Here is a 22,925-nt window from a genome sequence, read left to right on the forward strand (position 1 = left end):
AGAGTCCTCATCAGCTGCTACAGACATCCATGAAAATCCACGCAGGTCAGAAATCATTCCATACTGGTTTCCCTTACTTCACTTTGCTATTATTTGAATAAGGATACTCTACATAAAGTCAAAGCAATGACACTAGGGCCAGAATTCAGGATTTGAAATGTCTGAGGCCATAATTTATAAACTATAGCATGTATGCATGGACTCAGCTCTGACAAAATAGAATATTGTGATTCTCTCTGGATCAAATTATGCTTCTTACAAATAATCTGGATTTGTTGACCTTGGTAAACCTTTGAGGAGGTGGCTATATCTAAGAAATTCAAATCAGCCATGTAATTGAGGTAGCCTCAGAATCATTATTTAACCCAACCCTGGTCGTAATGTGCTCTCAGGCCCTATTGAAAGATATCTGACACCTCTGTAGCAAAACACAAAGCAAAGAAGGGGAGAGGAGAGGAAGAAAATCTGACCATTACTCTAAATTTCCTTGCTTGTGTGGGTTTTGGTCAGATAAAACTCCAATTATTTTTTTTCTGCATTAATTTCTCTTCCGGTAAAGTGCTTATAGAATATACTTCCAGTTAAAGCTTTTAGGGTGGACCATTGCTCAAGCCATTTTCAAGTATATTGAAGAAAGCACTTGAAAATACACTATGGGTAGAAATTCAGATATGGCTCTTGGGGGAAAAACATGATGACTTCATAAGTTTCCCCACCAACCCACCTAACTTATGTGATTGGATTAATACAGAGGCTAGTGAAGAGGACGAATAAAAATGTAAGTTGTAACCACAATTTGAGCTGTGTATGGTTACATCACGGCATCAGTTTTTCCACTCAAGCTGGTAAATGACTACACCCAGAGATATGTATATCCTTTCTGACGAGATGTAAATCAATCCAAACTGTCATCCAATTCTCTCTTCCAATACTTTTAAGCCACATCTTCCCCCTTCCTTCAGTCTTTGTTTCTTATTTTATTTCTAACTCACTGTGATCTAAGCTCAAATTTTAAAGGATTTGCTCTAGTTGCCAAGCCCTAGAACTTGGACATTTTAAAAAATAAGTTCAAACTGTCAAGTCATAAGATCTTGGTGAGTGGCGTTTGACACAGGATAGGGAGGCAGAATGTATAGCAGCCCTCCTGAGGCCTGGACTCAGAATTCACACACCATGACTAGCCATATTCTATTGTCCAAAGCAAGTCACCCGAACAGCCCAGATTCAAGAGGTGGAGAAATAGACTTCACCTCATAGGATGAGCCTCAGAGGGTGCTGATAGCAGGAGGCATGAACCATTGGAGATGGCTTTACAGTCAATTTTTATAATGATATTTGATCTCTTCCCTTTTCTAGCTGAATCTTGAGGCGTTTTGGGCATATCCAGATAAATAACATAGGCTTCATAAAAGCAGGTGGCTCCTCTCTCTCTCTCTCTCTCTCTCTCTCTCTCTCCCTGTCTAGTTTTACCTCTGTCTCTGTTTCTGTCCCTCCCCTGCACCCCCACCACCCTCTCTCTTTCCCTCCCTACTGAATTTCTATTTCCAGTACATTGAACAACACTTACTCAAATGCTCAATACATATTTGTGAATGAATAAATTAATGAGTAAAAGGAAGCATTATGTAAGAGTCGCTATTAACAGAGTCAGATGAAGAAAATGAATCAAACTCAAAAAAGAGTGGGGAAATCTATAATGAAGTGATGCAAAAGCAGATAAAAGAAGATTACTCTGGAGAGGAAACTCCTGAGCTGAAGTGTGATGACAGCGATGGTGGTGTTTCTGAGGTTCTTGCTGCTACTGGCTTGGCCACGCTGGGAACACTTAGACAGGATATAGCACAGTAGACAAGGGGAATGAATCTGCTGCAGAGATCAAATGGAGCAGGAAAAACAGACAATTATGCAGCTCGTTGTCCTAGAAAGCAGCTGATTCTAGGAGGCTGAGAATGAAAGGATAGGGTGAGCCTTTCTGGGATGGATCTGGAGTGGGTTTTATTCATTGATCTGGGCGCCAGGGAGATTCCCAAAACTATAGAGATCTGTCATCACTGTCAGGGTCCCTGCCATGAGTACGGTTTAGGGACAGGCTTGTGACACATAACTGCAGCCTACTGAGAGGAAAGGAAAGCTATAAAATGACAAGAGATCAGTCTTAGAAATATGAATACAGTAAAGAGAGAAGATGGTGGCAACCACTAAAAGAGGGCCAAGGAGCAGCGAATGGTTAGTGCCTGAGGCAGTCCTCACCTCCTCAAGGCCACACACATATTTGACTCCCTTGTCCTTTAGCGAGCAGAGATGTGTTTTATCCCGTCAGTAAAATCTGCATTGCCGGGATGACAGGACTCACTTTCTGCAGGGTGCATAACAACTTTCCGACATGTTGTCAGAATGTGTCAGGTCGAGTTACGGTGATTCCATTTCATGAGGACGTGACACACGGCGCCATTGCTGGCGATTCAGACATTTCCTGTCAATGCCTGCCACTCAGGAATGGATGTGTAATCAAACTCAAGGCACAGCTAGACTTTCTGCCTGAGAGTCACTTCCAAGTTTTACTTTTAATACCTGAGGTTTTGTGTTACTGATATTAAATAAAAACTCTTTGCAATGAATTTTAAATGAGGTAAAAGCTCTCACCAGAGATTTGTTAAAAGCAGATGAACAGCTGTTCTCTTTTCCCCCCTTTTTAGTAGAAGAGCTTTAAATTATATATTAACCAAAAAGGTAAACAGAATAAAATGGGCAATTAAATATTAATGGAAGATGTAGTGGAATTGTCCTGTGCTGCACTTAAAACAGCCTGAATGATTGAGCTGTGAATTGCTCTCCCTGAGGTATTGAAATATTCATCAGCACTATTTAATAAATGTTCATATTCGTAGGCACTCATGTTTACACTACAGCACTTGCAAGAGAGTGCTTACTAAAGAAAACATGCTAATGGAAGGTGAACTTTCCTGTACAGTGAGTCACCTTAAATTATACAGAGTGTGCCGCTGAGGAGACAGGGAAATCTCTCCTCTGACAAATGAGAAGCTTGCATAAGAGAGGAGTGTCTTTTGTTAAGAGAACGACTGGGGATGGCACAGAGGCGGTGTGGCTCCAAGACTATTTTGAGGTTTTTAAAAATTTATCTGGTTTGCATTTTTTAAATGTTTAACCTCTTCTGCCTGAAGCAGAGCTCCATTCCAATGCTATTACTGTAAACCGCCTACCTTATGGGAAGGGATGCAAGAGATAACAAAAAGAGACTGCTGTGAAAAACCCTTAAACCACGAGAAGGTAGAACACTCCAGGTGACAGTGGAGACAAGACTCAAAGACACACACAGTGTTTCTGGGCAGAGCAGACGCTGCCTCTTATCGCTCCGCTCTGTGACATTTATTTAGTCATTCTTTCCCAAGAACTGCAGATACTGTATCACCTCAAGTGGGGAGCCTGATTGTTCTCATAAGTTAAACAGGATCACAGCTGGTCGATACCTTGGAATTGGCTGATCTCTGGGGAAGATATTAAGATTTACTAGAGCAGTGGAGGGAAGAAGCCGTAGCTGTATTTCTGACGAGTGGGATAACCTAAAAGGAACATGCCCATCCAATTTATAAACTTATTGACTGACAATTACATAGTCACCCAAATTCAGCAGCAATATACATACGTATATGCCAGATCAGGTTCAATTTTGACAGCCCTTCATCATCCTAAGATTAACCATAAAACTTGAGAAATGTTTATTCAATAAGAAAAGAGGATCTCAGTTTTCAGAGTAACAAACACAGCCATAAAGAATATTGTAGATTGACTTTTGGTCTCAATGTTTCACTCTCCTGTAATGTTATCATACGTTTATACCCACGTCACTGCTTCACAGTAGACACAATATCTCTCTCTCCTTGATGGAGGGGGGTGTGTGTGACTTGATTTGGCCAACGGGGTGTTAGAGGATATAGCATGAAAAATGTGTAAAATATTCATGCATGGTTGGAAAGGCTCTTCTGTGCCTGGCCTTTTGCCATAAGAAGAAAATGCCTTCAGTAGTCACTAGTCCAACAAGGACGAGAGATACTATGACACCAAGTCCAAGTGAATCCTCCTAGATCAGGTAAACTTGACCTATTCTGCAGAATGTGAAAACAAGGTGCTAATTTTATATGCCACTGAATCTGGGCTTTTGTATACAAAGACAGGATTTATGCATAAAAAGTTGTATATTTACTCTTACATGTTTAAACTTCAGTCACCTTCAATGTACTCTTCATTGGATGCAATATACCTACTGAGATGCTTTCGCCACTACTCAAAACAGTTTTGAACTCATCGATTTTGATGACTTTTAGTACTTCTGCTGTTTTTTGTTTCACCTCTTCCACATTGGCAAAACATTTCCTTTTGCGGGCTTTTTTTATAATCCGGGGAAACATAAAGAAGTCATACAGGCTGAGATTGGGTGAATAGGGAAGGTGGGGCATGAGGTCATGAAGTTTTGGATCAAAAACTGCTAAACACTCAGTACAGTGTGGGCAGGTACACTCATACATCATCCATCATGAAATGGGCAAACACGTCAAAAGAATCTCCAAAAAAAATTCACGGAAGTCGAACATAGCCTCTTACAACAACACTAGCTGGTATACTGATACCCATGGGTTCTCTGAACACTTACCTAGCAGGGAAAGCCTAAACTGTAAGGTGCCCGACCTCCCAAAAATAATTTCGGTTTCTCTTGGGTTCACCTTTGTATAGCATTATTATGACACTGTCAAGGTCAGTGAAGACTATTCCAATGTATCTGTAGACAATAAACAACTATTGATTGCTTTATGTTTAGAGAGAAGGATGTTATGTTACTATGTAGAACATGAAGATGAACATGAAGATGTTCATTAGACATGAAGATGTGTTCCTTCTGGGAAGGACACTGCCTTTTACCCAAGTTTGAAACACTGGAGCCTTCCTTGATTTCTCCTTTCTTATCAGCATCATCCCTTCAAAAAAGTCACCAAGTCCTGCTGACTCAAGTATTTGAATACAACTTATTCTTTCCATCTACACTGCCACTGTCTCCTTCCAAACTCCATAATTTTGATTATTACAACAGCCAGCTCGGTTGTCTTTCCAATGTCTACAACTCTGTCAGTTGTTTCTAACAGGTCATGGAAAATATCCTGTCTGATTATATCACTCCCCTCTCTAAATCATTTTAACAATAATATAAAAATGCCTACCAATAATTGTCCATCAGCTATAAATACTTCAGAACGCCCTCTCATGACCTTGGAAATATGTCCCAGAGTACACCTTCCGTCCAAATCGCTAACGATTTCTCCTTGCTCTCTATCCTAGGTTATAGCATTTCCAGGTCACTCTTCCTTCCATAACTCTTCGTCTGTGTGTCTCCTTCTGCCAATCATGTTGTTCTCTCTGATGGCCTTTCTGATTTATCCTACAAGTTCCAGTGTAATCATAAGTCATCCCTCCCCTGGACTACCATAAGACAAAAGATAAAAGAGCATTTATCCCATTTTACTATAGACATATGTTGGCCTGGCCAAGACACTGAAGCCTAATACAAACAGGGAAGATTGTGACTTAATTAAGAGATTTCAAATGAATGAAAAAAAACACTACCTCTACCAGGAAGAAACCCAGGTTATATTTTAACAGTAATAATTTACTGAAAAAGTACTAAATTATATTGAGGCATTTTTAAAGTTTCTTCTAACATTCTTTATATATATACACACACACGCGCGCACACATACACACATTTTATATATATATATTTTTTTATATATATATGTTCATATATATTTTTTAAACCAGAATTAGATTTAGCTGGTTAATTTAAAACAATTTTATAGAAAAACAAAATTAATTTAAAATGTATTATTTCTGTTAAATCACTTAGAAGAATCTTTGTTCGTTAGACCGTGAGACCATAGTTTAACAGTGGTCAAATATATTATAGTTATCAAGTAAGAATATCATGACTACAAACAACAAAGCCACCAACCAACACAAAAGAATTTCTACTCTTCCAATTTATGTTTATTCTCTGATTTCCTCCTGATATGTTTATACCACTTGGAAATTGAGTAAGGACGGTTTTCAATGTTCTATAGATAAGTCAGGTATATTTTGAGTTTGGTAACTCTGAATATCAGTTTAAGTTCTGAAGGCCAAAACTCTCAGGACCATTTTACCAGTAAAGAACCAAAGGCAAGATGATGACATTCTTAACATAATACATTAAACCTTAAAAAGAAGCTGTCTGGAACCATTTTGAGGCTATTTGAGGTCTTGCTGGAACAAAGAAGACTGATAAGGTAAACAACAAGAGAAAAGGTGACAGGGAGAATGAACAAGAGCATAGGCCTTCAGTTCCTTTCTCCCCAGAGTGACTGCCTCCACGTGCAGGCATGATTTGGTCCTTGAGAAAAGTCATCCAACACTGGAAATTAGCTAGTCTGTCTTCCACATCTCATCCTGGGCCTTTGAACCAACCTAGAGATCTAAACAAAAACACTTGGCTCTCATAAAGTGGGTTCTACCACGTCTAGCCTTACAGAAAAGACAAATTCACAGTCTTGTTCAAGAGAGGAAAGTGACCTTGTTCACTCAAGTACCATAATAGGAACACATTGAGCAAAAGCACTGGTGTGCATGCCACAAAGCAGGCATGAAAAAATGAGCTATTTTAAACCATGGAACTAATGTGAATTATTGCTAATAGCTGCTTATTTATCACCAGCATAAAAAGGTAATTTGGCTAAGCTAATGAAGTAATTTTAGCTTTTAGCTGAATGTTAGTTATTAATTGAATGTTACTGAAGAAACCAGGAAGGTAAACTACACAAAGGAGTACAACCAACTTCCATTCTACTGTATTAATATTTTCTTGATGTCACTGGGATAATAGTCCAGCTACATAAATTTTGGGACATCAAACTGTTTAAGAAGGTGTCTACAGAGAAAAAAAAAAAACCTGGATTCAGCACTTTTACAGAAACACTGGATAATGGTTTAGGCAAAATGAGGGGTGTGTGTGTGTGTGTGTGTGTGTGTGTGTGTGTGTGTGTGTCTGTTTCCTTTGGTTTTCCCCCTCCATCTCACTGCAGGTAAGAAAACAACCTCAACAATAAAGTATAGACATTGGAATCAACAGGTCTGCTATTTAATCCTGGAAAATACTTCCTAGTGGTGTGACCTTAAATTTATTGTTACATTTATTGTTTCTGAGACCTAATCTCTACCTTCTCGAAAATGGAAAAATATTTAGTTTAAAAGTAAAATGATGTATGATTCATTTTAAGGGGTACAAACAATCATTTTACGGTCTTCCTCTTTCTTAAAGAATACCTTTTTCTCAGTCTGCTATGTAGAATCAATCCTTTCTTCTGGATAGAGACCCCCTTAATGAAATTATGGCAGAGTTCACAATTTTTTCAGTTAATTTCGGTTATTGGAACAATCTTATCTCAGTACTGGAAAACACAGTCCTATTGGGAATTAAACTTTAATCCCATATCTGATTTAAAGTACTCCTCCCTACCTCCAGCAGACCATGACTCTGGCAGTCTGGAGTTGAGTAGAGGCATGGCCAGCTTTTTATCTGCCTCACCCACTTACCCTACCTTCAGCACCATCCCCGTGATCACTCACGAGCTGGACAAGGGTGAGAGAAAGAAGAAAAATAAAATTACTTCTTGGCTAGGCAAAATAATATTTCTCTTCTTGGCTGTAACTATTGCTTATGTTTGTTGATGGATTCATTGGGATAGGAAGAGTCCTAGTAGACCCTATGAGGAGTAGCTCACTCCCTATCGCATCACATTCCCCCGATAAGTATTCCACTCAGTCTCCATATGCTGTGGCATCCGGTGTCATACATCCTCCTTGGTCAACTCTCTGGCCTAAGTTCCCACAAAACATTCAATCAACTAATGCTTAGTGAGTTCCCACTATGTGCTAACCCTGTTCTAGGCCCTGAGGATCAAAACAGGAAAATTCCTTGTCCTCATATAGGCTGGAGTGCCTTCGAACCTAGTAGAGGAACAAAGAAAATAGACTAAATAAATAAAACATATTTGTTTATGGAGAAAAATAAAGTAGGAAACAAAGATGTTACAATTTTAAATATTGTGGTCAAGGTGGGCCACACTGAAATGATGATATTTGAGGAATGACTTGAGGAAGAGGAGGAAGTGAACCATGTTGATATCTGAGAGAAACAGATTCCAGGTAGAGGAAGAAGCCAGTGCAAAGACTTTGAGGCAGAAAGGTGCTTTAGGGAATTCAAAGAATAGCAAGGAGTTCAGTCTGGAATAGGGAAAGCAGGGGCAGCCATGTCATAAAACAGTCCAGTTGACTAAAGGGTTGGAGCATGTCTGTGTAAGAAGGCACACATTTACATAGTGTACACACACACTTCCTCTCACACATACACGCCCACATCTGAGGCAAGGGTAGAGATGGGAAATTTAAGGGAGCCACACTCTCAATTTTAATTTAGCTACATAGAAGATCACGATTGTCAAAATCTAAACAGGGACTATAGTAGAGTAGCTAGGATTGTGGGCGCTGGAGTCAGATTATCTGAGTACAAATCCTGACTTCTCTATTTATGAGTTTTGTGACCTTGCAAAAGTAATATAAGCTCCCTCCACCATTGATTCCCTGGAAAATGGAGATAAAAATAGAATTGTGTCCCTTTGTATTGCTGTATGATGGATGGAATTAATGCCTAACATCTCATAGAACAGTGTCTGTCCGTGGTGACTCTAATTGGCAGCGAGGGTTAATAATTACTGTCTACATCTATGTTTGGCTGGTTCATTCCTGCCAGTCAGGTCTCATTTCAAATGTCACCTCCTCAGAGAGGCTTTCTCTGATAGTCATTAGGGATGTTCAAAAACATTCTGGTATTCCTCCTTGTAAACTCTTGGCATGACAGAATTTCCTCACCTCCTTTGAGATTAGGTATGTCATGTGACTTGCCGTGACCAGTGAAATTTGAGCAGAAGTGGTGTATGTCAATTCCAGGCAGGAGCTCTTAAGATCCTATGTGTGGTTCACCATATCTCCTCTCTCTTGCTATGGTGATTATGGAAATATATGTTGGGATAGCACCTCTGACAGCTTGTGTTGCTCTACAATGAGTCACCCTAACATCTACACTGGACATGAATCTTGAGCAATGAACAAGTCTTTGTACTATTAAGCCACTGTGGCTTGGAGACTGTAAATTACTAGGGAATAATCTAGACTGTTTTGACTGATATACTTTCCTTGACCACATGAAGTAGTTTTCTCATTCCCCAGTCGCTCCACAGCACATATTCAGATTTAGTTTCCATTATGATACTGTACTGTACTTTGAAATCATGCCATTCACAAACCATCTGAGAATAGGGAGTTTATGGCATTCTCAGCTATATAGCCTCAGCACAACTATAAGGCCTTAAACTACTCAGGAACTTAACAAACATGTGTTAAAATATTAAGCTTTATGGCATATAAATCCTTTCATTTAGAACCTGAACACATATCAGCATTATGCTAAATACTACTTCATATGGTATGATTCCAAGACATTTCTATCAAAAATATAAAATAAATAATTTTCATGTTAAGTCAAAATCCTGTGACCGAGACACAACTTAGTTGTTTCCTTGTGAGACTATCTTCATGAACATAAAGAAGGTAAGTGGATCAATGCATATGCTTGAAAATGAAGAACATAGAGATCTATAATGATAACCATTTATCTCTTGTTCATAACTTAGCAAAAGAGGCTGCTGAGACTTTAACAGTGATAACTGTCCCCACTCTTATATATCATTCAAATTTCAGACCAAGTGAGAAATACATAATAAGACCAGTGAAGATTACAGCATAATCTGTGTTACTTAGATATGCATCCAAACCTTAGCCTCCTGATATTCCCCTTTATTCCCACTCCCTACCAAAGTCTGGACTTTCAGAGACCCATTTAAAGAATAACATGGAGCCCGGCTCGGTGGCTCAGCCTGGAATCCCACGCCTTTGAGAGGCTGAGGTGAGTGGATTGCCTGAGCCTGTGGGTTCAAGACCCGCCTGGGCAGCGAGACCTCATCTCTACAATAAATCAAAAATCAGCCGGGCATGGTAGCGCACGCCTGTAATTCTGGCTACTGGGAAGGCTGAGGCGGAAGGATCACCGGAGCCCAGCAGGTGGAGGCTGCGGTGGCCGGGAGCAGCCACTGCACTCCAGTATGGGCGACAGAGTGAGACTCCAACTCAAAAAAAAAAAAAAAAGAATAACATGGGTTAGTCTATTGTCAGAATAGACTGACAATCAAAATTGTAGCCTCACACCCAGTGAGCACTGAGAGTGGAGAAAGAGAGGAGTGAGAGCTCTGTTCCTCTTGCTGAGTGACTAGTTGTGAAGATGGGAGCAAACACCAAACACAAGATCCTGAAGCCACAGACTTATTTAAAAAAAAAAAAATCTCTAGATCTCACCTGTCAGAGAAATTGCTCCTTCACTCACCTAAAAGTAAGGAGTGGAGATACATAGGAACAGAGGGCAGTATGGTTCTCCCATCCTCATCCCTTCTGAGACAGTGGAAATCTCTTTCCTCTGTGAAAATGTTAAGAGTATGGGAGGTGAAGCAGGGAAGAGATAAGCATACCTCATTCTGCACCCAAGGCAAATCTTAAAGGCCAATAGTAATTTCTTCTTTATTAATGCCAAAGTCAAATTGATCACTTTCTTTTAATGGCAGTGAAATAGTGCTGGTTCACTTCCCAAATATCCTTTCATGAAAAGATACCCAGCAAATGACAACATTTTCTGTTTCCTCCCTCTTTTCATAGCAATAATTAGAATTCACTTATAGACATCCAACCAATAGCTTATAATTATGATTAGAGGGACTTAGCAGCAAAATCACTTCTCTTAACAATAGTACTTTCACTGCAAATTCCACCAAAAAATTAAAATCCTTTTACAAGATGTAAATTAGAATGCTGGCTAAAATAAAACTTTAATGAAAGTGTATAATGTCCTCTTACACTTTCCCTGGATACCTCCACACAAAGGCAAAGATTTCTCAATGCTAATTCAGCAGTGAATAAGCTATTTCTCATTGCTGATTCAGGCAGAGAATTGAGCTCTATAGATTCTAAACTGCTTACCCTATACAGAAGCATCCTTAAAGCTGACTTCTGGTGCCTGAAATTGAAACACTAGAGAGATAACTAAACTATTTTTAATTCACCAAAAATGGTGATTTAAAAACAAGCACCCTCCTGACAAGAGCACTAACCATTCTTTGATGAAAACAATATGGAAGATAAGTGTTTACCTTAAAACTTTCCATTGGGAACTCTTGACCTTCCTGGAGTTGCAACACATAGAATTTAAGAGTTCTGAGTGACCTTAGAGATAATCTAGTGGTGATTCTCAGCCTGGTGGAGATGGGGAACTTCCTGTTGAGAATTACTACATGGAATAAGAAATGGCACTAAATGGAGTGTGTTGCACTTATGAATGATATCAGTACAGAAGAAAAGATAAAATAATCCAACACTCTCATTCTTCCTATTAGAAAACCAAGGCACAGAGAAGTTAAGTTGCTACTTCAAGTCACATGGCAAGCTAATCAAAGTCAGAATCAGTCTTATTCTACAGTGATCGAGGTTGGCGCTCTTTCCTCATGAGTAATTTACATTGAATACAAGGCTTCCTTTTATTGGATGTTTGGTAATATTTGCTCTGTCCAAACTATTAAAGACATGTATTTTTATATGAAAATAAATTTTGATGGAATAATTATGCGAAAGCCCCTCATAATGCCCAAGGACATTCTTGGACTTGAAGAGATAAAATTGCCCACTCCAATGTGATGGCAGTATCTGTTTGTCTATTGCTTCTAATTAAATAATGTGCATGGCACTTCTAGAATCTTGCCCTTTGAGAAGCAGTTTTAACCTTATCTGGATTCCCTATCAATGAACATTTCTCATAAGAGGAAGACAGCAGATTCAATAGCAAGGCTGAGATTTACAGTAATATCCTTCCAAGAAGAAACTCACAGCTAGTCTATAGTGGAATTCGACATTTAGGTTTCTGATTTTTTTTCTTTCTACCTTTATCTACAGATCAGCTATTTTTATGAAAAAATGAGGCACCCAAGAACACTCAAAAATTTGTACAAATGAATTAAAAGGAGACAGTTTATAATTTGTTATTGGAAATAAGAACCATGGTCACCCTCAAGCCAAATCAAGAAAACACATTAGACTAAGTTCAGCTGAGAACTGAAGTTATCTTTTAAAATAGAACTTTGCTGTTGGTTTAAATGACAATTAAATAAATTGAAAACAAGAGGAATCAAAAGGTGCTTCCTTTATTCTTTCATAAATAAAGAAAATACTGTTGAACATTCTTCTAAGCCCTCTTTCCTATCCATTCTAAAACAAGTAGTCTAATAAAAAACCATGAACAATTTGAGTATGGTAAAGATTTTTGCTTGAAGTACAATGAATTTCCCACTCTGTACTAGTCTTCTTTTCTTTTCCTTCTTTCTTTTTTTAATTTTTCTGCAGTAAAAGAGAATACTGGAGTAAAACAGAAAACAGGAGTATCTGCTCCTGTTATTTTACATCAGTTAATCATTTATGAAATGCTTTCATATATATGAACTTATGTAATAACTTTAACAGCATCTATGTGTAGGAACAACAAGTATTCTATACAGGTGTTGAATAGAAAAGAAAAACAAAACGTTGTGACTGTCCAGAATCACAAAAGTGGTAAGTGGCCATTCCTTACCTCCCATGTTTGAACAGCAAACTCTATGTACATCTTCCACAATGACCTTAGAATGTTAACATTTCTGCCAAGTAAATCTTAGTAAAGACAGAAGAAAGGAGTAGCTTTTCAAAGATTATTCAGTGCCCTTTAAATTTCTCTTTTGTGACCTATTCTAGGCAAATGAAACGAAGCCATAAGAGAATATTAGAAGCAATTGGTCACTCTGGAAGTTTCAGTAAGAATAATAATCACTTAGGAGCTCTTCTTTGGATAATGTAAAAGAAACACTCAGTCCTGAGTCTTAAAATAGGCTCTTTTGCTATTCCTATAACTAGCGTACAATTTAAGCATCAGAGAGATTACACAAACATTATCACAAATAACTTTAATCCGTTCAAAATGGAAAGTCAGGGTAATGTTTACACATAAAAGCTTATAATCTGAAGGGCTGGCAGCTGATAATTTCCATGGCTTGAAAAGAAGTATAGCATCACTTCATATCATAGTTAAAACCACACACACACACACACACACACACACACACACACACACACACACACTCATTCAAAATGCCAGTAAAATAGCATTTAGTTTTTATAATTCACTCCAAAACATTTTCTAAGACCACACTAACTTATCACAAACTGAGACTTGTACATACAAATTGCTATTCATTTCACCGCGTGATAAAAAAATACTCTGACACCATGGAAGGGGTGCAGGCTAGGACTCTGATCGGCTGTGTACTAACTAATCATAGGCAAGTCACTTCACTTAGACTAGGTTAGTTTCTTATGTACAAGTGAGAGATAAGAGTCCTTAATTTATATATAGACTAACATATATGGAGAATTTCAGAGATTGGGCCTAGGAATAGACCGTATGAATGTAGATGTTGACTATGTCACTTATAAGCCATATAATCTTCAATATATGCTCACTTCAGCATGCTTTAGCTTTCTCAACTGTGATATAGCAATAATTGCATCTACTTAATAAGAAATTATTTTAAATAAGATAATATAGAGACCACTTAGTAAGGTGCTTGATATCTAGTAAGTTCTCAATAACTGTTATTAATTTATTTATATTTATTATTCTTTCATTTTTATAAAGCACAATGTAGTTCAGTAAGTGCTTTCTCCTTAACATTAGTTTTTACTCACCAGAAAAGAAAAAGACTTATATATGAGAGCTTCTTTGTATTTATTAGCACTGGTAAAAATAATATAAATTTTGTGCATTTGGAAACCACTATACAATAGACAACAATGGTACTCTCAAATAAGTATATTTCTTGGATAAAAGGTAAGCTACTCATAATGCTGCATTAAATGCACCACATTAATATCTTAATGGATGTCAAGCAGATAAAAACTATTCTGATAAACTGTGAATGCAGAAACAACCAAAGGTAGGTAGAAACAGTTTTTTAAGCTAGCATTTCTTCCACATATTATTCGAAAATAGATGTGTAGATAGATCACCCTGGTTATGAGTCAAATTCTAACTTTCTCTAGGGTTAGGCATATGAAAGTAAAGGGACTCATAATCCTCAACTACATTTTTCCTGGAAAATTTCAAACCTTATAATTTGTATTCCAGATGTATGTGTAATTGTATTATAAGCAATTTCCAGAGAAACATTATCAATAGGACACACATACACTAATATACTGAGAGACAGAGATTGATTCATTATCATAAATCAGCTTACATGATTATAGAGTCAGAAAAGTCTCATGATCTACCATCTGCAAGCTGGAGACCCAGGAAAGCTGGTGGTGTAGTTCCCTTTGGAGTCCAAAGTTCTGAGAACTGGGGGAGCCAATGGTATTAGTCCCAGTCTAAGGGGAGAAGAAGACTGATGTCCCAACTCAAGTAGGCAGAAAGTGAGCAAACTATCCCTTCCTCTACCTTTTTGTTCTGTCCAGGTCCTCGGAGAATTGGGTAATGCCAACCCACATTGTCAGGCAATTATACTCTATTTAGTCTACCAATTCCAAAAACACCCTTATAGTCATACCCAGAAATAGCATTAATCAAATATCTGGGAACCCCTTGCCCCAGTCAAGTTGACATATAAAATTAACCATCAGAGTAATTGTTTTATGTCAATACATTGTTGAATTTTCTATCATGATCAGTAAATCAAACAACTTTATCTTAATTGTATATTTTGCAATTACCAACAAATTATCAGTTCTAGAATTAATCAGAGATCATTAAAATGTTTTAAATTTCAAGTAGAGAGAAAAATTAGATTAGAGAATTTAGTAAACTAGTAAGCAAATATTTTTTTACAACAATCTGGAGGCTCAAAATATCAGAGTACACTGAACTTATGCTTGGTCTTTTACACAGATGGTACATTAGTAAGAATTTATCAAAGTAACCAAGTTTTTGGATGGAAAATCTATAGCCACTGCTGTTAGTTTCTGCTTGTACCTCATTACAGAGCTATTGGGTGCATGTGAAATTTAGAAAATGTGTGTATTTTTAAACAGAAGATAAGTGCTTCTCTGTTTCAGAGTTGTCTTAGCAAAAAGGATCTGTGCTCCAATTAGGCTGCTTGTCTTAGATGGTTATTTATCATGGATACTTGTGTTTATTCCCCCTGGTCCAGTTTAACAACTGACATTTTCTCTTAGAAACAATTATTTCCCCACCTCCTGGTTCTGACGTTTCATAACCATGGCATATTTTACTCGATTATCTCTTCACATTTGTGTAACTCATATAAGAATTCTTAAGAATACAGATTCGGGATGGTATAGAATTCATTAGACTTAGTTTTACAATAATTTATGAGAGCCTAATAAGTGTAGGTTCACCAGTTAGAGCTTCAATCTCCATAATCTCTCTTAATCCTCACAACCCTGACAAATGAACATATTTTACAGGGAAGGAAACAAAATTGAAGAGAGTTTTTATCACATAATCAGGCCAATCTGATAGTAAGTGGCAAAGTCAATGCTATGTCTATAACCTCAAAGTTATCCTGTGATACCTCTTAAAAATTGGTCTCATAAAATCTTCTACTTTGAAATATGGTACACTAGACCTTCTGATAAACCCTCCTGCTAAGAACAATAGAAATTATGGGGAAAATATGGAAAGAAAAAAGGAATAAAATGACATTTTAAATTACTGTGTTGATAAGAACCTTAGCGAAACTTTAAAGGTCGATAATGAAGTAAAGTATGAATCTGGAGAAACAAGAAAGCAGACCAGTTTTCATCCTGAGGACATGTACCCAATTCTGTGCACACTGCACTTCTGTTTTGATGAGTAAGCAGAGTTCTTGGGTAAAGGAGCCAAAGCTCAGGACCAGCTCAAGGTGGTTCTAAAAATACATCTTTGCATAAACAGGTATCCCAAAAGGTTATATCCACAATGTAGCAGTGGACCAGAAATTAATGAGATCCTTACAAAAAGACAAGAAAAAATTTCATTTGCAACCTTGCCATTGAGTGGAATGAAAAATCACCTTTGAGAATTCATAATCATGAGCCAACCTTGCCTTCAGGATAATCTCAAAAATTTTAAACCAAGATGTATATTATATTTATCCTAGATTATTGGTAGCCCCAGGTTGCTGGCAAAAGAAAATTTTCTGGATGAATATCTCTTCAATACCTCATAAAAGTGACATAGAGTTCTCCTGAATAAGAACTCAAAGTCAAAAATATTAAAATTCATAAGGAAAGAAGAGACAAAAAGAGAGTCGACATAAATAAGACTCCATAAATTGAAAATATGAGACTCATAATATAAAAATAAGTGTGTTAAATATATTAAAGCAATAAGAAAGAAGAATAGCATATAAGTAAGGAAAATAGTCTATAAAATGACTAAAAAGATTTGTTAGAGACAATTTTTAAAAGTACTACAGGAATACTACTGAAGAAGAAAACATGGTGGAGGGACTGGCCCTCCCCAGATATGAACAACTGCAATAAACTTATAGAAAATAAACATTTATTATCATCATAAGATTAATCAAATAGATCAATGAAAAAGAAATGTTCTATTAGGAAATGCAATACTAGAAGCATAGCTAGTATTTCAAATAATCAGGGAAATAATACAGAATAGACCCTCAAACCCACTGGATCTGGATAATGCCATTTATCATGTGGCTTCTATCAGTCCTCACAATAATCAGAAGACTATGATAACATTTCAGTTCTCATGGTATCAATGTCAGTACAAACCTCAAATTTAACAATCCTTTAAAATTCCCATATTGACTCCCCCCAAAAGAGATACTGTTTGGAAAATACTAAGAAATATTTTTCTACAGATACTTTTGGTGGCATTTCAAAATTCTTTTTTGAAACCAGTTTCCTCTTTAATCAATGGGCTAGGAGTCAGTGAATTGACATATATCTGCACACAGAATGAAGAATCAAAATTTTCTGTTGTACCAGTGGGGGTCCACCTTCTGCTCAATACTTTCGGGGTTGTTCTTCTTCTTCTCATTATTATTATAAAAATTGAACAATATACTAGTTATTATCTATATGTCTTATCAAAGGACAACACCATGATCTATTTTACATTACCATAAGTTCCTATGGGCAAAAGCACTGTGACTGTCACTCTGCCTTTGTTGTGCGTTATGGTAAATACATATTTTTGCATCAGATAATTAAGGACTGCCAGCTGGACTATGCTGTTTTAGAATCCATCATTTTCATTGATATTAGGGAGCCCAGGGTCATGACACCACCTCCAACTAACATACCCAGTCTGCAGAAGAAAATCATCACAAAGTTTTTCAAAGATTCTGTTATTCTCCATATGAATATATTCCTTTTTTTTTTTAGATTAGAAAATATAGTTTATTTAGAAAGTAAATTTGAGAGAGAGAAAGAAAGAGGAGATTCACCTCCCCAAGGTAGGGGAGGAGGCCAAAGCCAGGAAACATGACCTGGCCATAGCTCAAAGAACACATGGCCACCCATAGCTTAGCAAGACCGAGAATATTCTTTATTATCTAAGTGAAGGCAGTGTATCAAGCTCCACCCTCTGGGTACATAGTCATGCAATAGATTTTCATACATAACATAGTAATGCAGAGATACATACTCACGTCTCTGAATTTCTGATTCCTTCATTCATACCATGCCAAGGAAGTTCTGGCATGTCAACCCTAGTTTAATGTAAACATTGTTGCTTGCACGATTCAAGAAACCATCACAACATATTATTGCAACTAGTTCTAAATATTCTGATCATAGCATATTTTTTTTTCCTACCCCCACAAGCTTAACACTCTAGATAACCACAGCTTTTCAAGAAAACATAGGAGGTTTGCTCAGTTGCACAGAATGTCTGCCATATGAAACTATTGCAACTTAAGCAATCCATCCATGGGAGAATGAGCCAGCAATTTATTTGCCATCTCCTGTCTTTTTTGGTCCAAGTTCACTCCATGATGACTCAAACCCCCTCTCATTTCTGAATTGTGCTATTTGCTTCTCTGAACAGTCACTGAGAACAGAAGCCAGAGGTTCAGTGGATCTGGTTGGCCCACTGGGATCTATTCCTCCTTTCCCTCCTGCAGTTATGGAGGAAGACGGTAGTGATGGACAATGAGAAAAATAAACATCATCGGTTTTATATAAAAACATTGTAGACTCCAGTCACTGTGAGGCCATCTCCTCCTAGAAAGAGAAAAGGAACTACTTCTGATAGGCAGAGAGATTCAGGGGAATGGAAAGTTTTAAGATTCTTAGGCTCGTCCACTTAAATGTCCCCAACACTCATCTTAGTGTCTTACGCTTTTTTTTTATCAGGGCCTTGACTTTGACATAGGAGATTTGACAAGATGATTATTTTTTTCTTTGCAGTTGTCTGTCATATTTATCATCAGATCCTAAGCCTGCTGGTTTTTTGGTTTGGCTTGGTTTTTGTTTTTTAGATAGTCTTCTTCAGGAGACTTACAAAAGTCCCCTGGCATTGATAGCATACCTTATGTAAATAATTATTTGACCTGAATATATTACTTTATTTTTGCAAGATCCACAATGCCATCAAAAGCAGCCACTTCGTGTCACAATTCTCACATTATTTTTCTGCCTTCCTATAAGTACAGTAGCCATTTCATTTCCAATGGTTTGTCTTTATCTGCATTTCATCCTAATTCACCACCAATAGGACCCTGAACAATTATCATAATACCACAATAAAAGGATTGACGGTGGTGGGAAACTGCCAGGGGCTGGGGGGAACACTTCATCAACAAGGGTACCTGACCTCTTTTTTTTTTTTTTGAGTTGGAGTCTCACTCTGTCGTCCATACTGGAGGGCAGTGGCATTGCTCCTGGCCACCACAGCCTCGCCCTGCTGGGCTTTGGCGATCCTTCCTCCTCAGCCTTCCAGGTAGCCGGAACTACAGGCATGTGTTACCACACCCGACTGATATTTTATTTATGACAGAGCCGAGGTCTCACCAAGTTGCCCAGGTGGGTCTCGAACCCGCAGGATCAGGCAAGCCACTTGCCTCAGCCTCCCAAAGTGCTGGGACTACAGATTGAGCCACCAAGCCCAGCCTGGGAACCTGATCTCAAATCAGGCAAAGTGGGAATCAAAATGAGGCCCAAACTTTACGTGTACAATGACCATTTGTATACCTCATGCTAAATTGTACTCCACATCTTTAAAATAAAAATTAAAAAAAAAAACTTAGTAATTGTGAGGCCATATATGACAGAGATTATCACTACTGTCCACAACAACAGCAGACAGGCCCTATTGTTCTCTGTTAGGTAGGCAATTCGGCATGCTGAGAGTGTTTTCTAGGGCCTCCCTTGATTCCAGAGTTTTAAGGGAATCTTTGGCCTAGGTTTTCTAGAATACAGCACCTGAGATAAAGTTGGCATGCTTAACATTTTATTGGGGCTGAGGGGTATAACTCTAGGGGAGCAGGAGTGAGGAATTAAGGCACAGAAAAGGGAGATCATTATAAGATAGTGCGTTACCTAGCTGGCCATAGTCTCATATAAACACAACTGGTTTCCTTAATCATGCAGGAGCTGGGCTCGGTGGCTCAGTCTATAATCCCGCGCCTTTGGGAGGCTGAGGTGAATGGATTGCCCAAGCCCGCGGGTTCGAGACCCGCCTGGGCAACTTGGCAAGACCTTATCTCTACAATAAATAAAAAAATCAGCCGGGCGTGGTAGCGCATGCTTGTAATTCCGGCTACTCGGAAGGCTGAGGCGGAAGGATCGCCGGAGCCCAGCAGGTCGAGGCTGCGGTGGCCGGGAGCGGCCACTGCACTCCAGTCTGGGTGACAGAGTGAGACTCCAACTCAAAAAAAAAAATCATGCAGGATATTTGCTACATGAAATCAATACATGTCTAAGTAAGTCCCAAAGACGGGATATAGGCACATAGTTTATCTGACAGCTGCTTTCCATCTGTTGTCTAACTTCTTCTCATATATGGATTGTGTTATCAGCCCCTCTAGGCAGATTCTGAGGAAGAAACCAGAGTTTCAGTGGGTCTTGAACTTGCTTCTTAAGGCTGCTACACCTCCAGATATGGAATACATCACAGAACTTTTCCATAGCCTGGCCCTCATTCCAGCTAGGAATCAGGGCAATGGTTGAGAGCTGGGAGGCAAATGGAACCAAGCAGACCTGGGAAGGATAAAAACTGGCACAGTATAGTATTAAGGGCATATATTATCACATATTAAAGAATGTTCAAGAATAGTCCAGGTTCTAGGACTTGATTGACTTAGTATCTTCATTTGTTCACCACGGTGCTAGATTCTCCCTATCTCTCCATATATGAGGCCTTTTACCAACCTCAGCATAGTTCACTACATAGTAAGGAGGAAGCTGCCATCATTAGCTACTGAAAAAATACTTCCTGTCTCCGTCAAGCAAGAGAGAGAAAAATTCTTGCCCACTCTTCAAACGTTGGGAGATAAGAAAAGAACATATCCTATTAACAGAGAAACACATCTAGGACTGATATAGAATTATGCAGAAGAATTGTATACATAAAAACTTATAAAACTTGGTCAGGCTAATTTAATAAAGCTATAGTGCTACTTCTATATTTTTTTAACCTTGTACTAAGTAGTCAAAAGAAACAAGTATGTTGTGTAGAAAAACAAAATTCACACTTTGTGACCTTGTCATTCTCTAGTAAAGCTGGCAAGTCTACGTGCTTTAGGCTTCTAGAAGTGTAACATCACAAGCTATTTCATGAATCCCACTCACATTCTAAAATAATTCACTGACTTCCTTCTCAAAGAAATAACTACCACTTTTATTTGGAAACCCTAAACACTCTGTATCTTTTAATTAAAAAAAAACAAAAATATTAAATATGAAAAATATTATTACAATCAGCCATTATACTTAGGAAAGAGTTTACGTGCTTTAAAATAAATTATAAAGGAGAAATAAAAGGAATTTTCAAGTGGCTTTGATAATATAGAATTGAATTCTGAAGATACCTAGGTTCTACCCCCAAGTTGTCAACCAATTAACAACCTTTGGCAAATGACTTCACCTTTCCAAGTCTGTTTCATCGCCTATTAACTGGACAAACGAGATGATCGAAAAAATTTCAGTTCTAGCATAACAAAATGTTGTCTAATTAAAATCTTTGAAGATATTGATTTGTTTGTCGGCATTAGAAATCTGAACATCCCAAAGTTCAATCCAATATTATACCGGATTCTTTAAGAGTCAACACTGAAGTCAAGAAGGAGAGAATTTGGCCCTAAAAAATAAGATATTCTGTTGTATTTTATTTGCCTTGGTCATATCAGGAGTGAAAGATTAAGTTAACTGTAATTTCAAACTTCTCTTCCAAAAGAAAGGAAAGATATTCTACTGGTTAAAATAAATTCTGAATGCTTAGAGCCTGCTTTGTGCACTAATAAAAAATCAAATGAAAAAAAAGCAATTTGATCAAATTATGTGTGCCTTTTCCTATGCCAATGGAGCTTAACTAAGCAAACAGAAGCAGTGAAGTAAATCAATGTTGGTTTATTAAAGATCAGAATTCAATATCTCAATGGTTGAGGGGCTTATGCACCAGAGTGCTCACTATTTAGCTTTTCTTTGCAAAGAAAGTAAACATGGCAGTACCAAGGAGAAACTTGTTCAGAGAGCAACACTGACAAGCCAGGTTTCTCAAGGAGGAGGAGCCTCATAGCTCTCTGAAGATATTTTTTTTAAGAATATAAATTTTATCCTACTGTCTCACACTTCAGTCTCTTCAAAATTATGTATTTTAACATTGTTTAATTATTATTTCTTCAGCATTTGTATTATGCACCCGTGAAAGCACTTCTATCTCCCAATTAAGAAATGAATACTGAAATGCCTTCACCTGTTCTCATATGCCTTACCAAATATTTGGTGAAGAAATCAGAGATTAATTTCTCATTCGGAGCCATCCTACAATGAAGTCATAAATAATAGTAAATTTGTAACATCACATTAATCTCCATGGCAACAGGCTTACTGCGCAAACAGAGGATTATGACTTCACGAGAGAATCAAACAGAGGAAGAGAGTGGATTGCAAGGAAGAAAGCTCATTTTCAAACTCTTATAATCTACAGTAATTGCACTGGGAATACAGGCAAAGCCGAGCAAAGCAAATTGCTTTTTATAAAAATATTTTGTTTTTTTTCAGGTTTGTTCCACAATGAAAATCTTTTTCTAAACTGCACGGAGTATGTGACATAAGGCAATTTTAATACATAACCAATGTGAGACAAGCAATCTGGGATATAAAGGTTTCAACTGGAACTGACAGCATCATGAGAGAAACACTATGCATCCAAAACAGCACTATGTAGGGTTGAACAAAAACAAAATGCAGAATTGCTACTGATGTGTTTACCATCCAAGCGTCCAACATTTGTAAAGGAATCGGCCTCTTCATCTTTCCTTTCCCATTTTACTTTCTCTCAAACACAATGTATAAAAATTATACTTTCCTTTCTGGATTCACTTCCATTTTGAAGAAGTTGCAATACTCTTATACCTAAATAGCATCCTTGGGGAGTATTCATATGCAAACTACTTTACAACATTTCTCCAAATATTCTTTCCTCCAACTGGGATTCTTTCCTATAATCT

Source organism: Carlito syrichta, unplaced genomic scaffold (assembly GCF_000164805.1).
Source record: "Carlito syrichta isolate Samal-C Ts95f unplaced genomic scaffold, Tarsius_syrichta-2.0.1 Scaffold314331, whole genome shotgun sequence".
Lineage (NCBI taxonomy): Eukaryota > Metazoa > Chordata > Mammalia > Primates > Tarsiidae > Carlito > Carlito syrichta.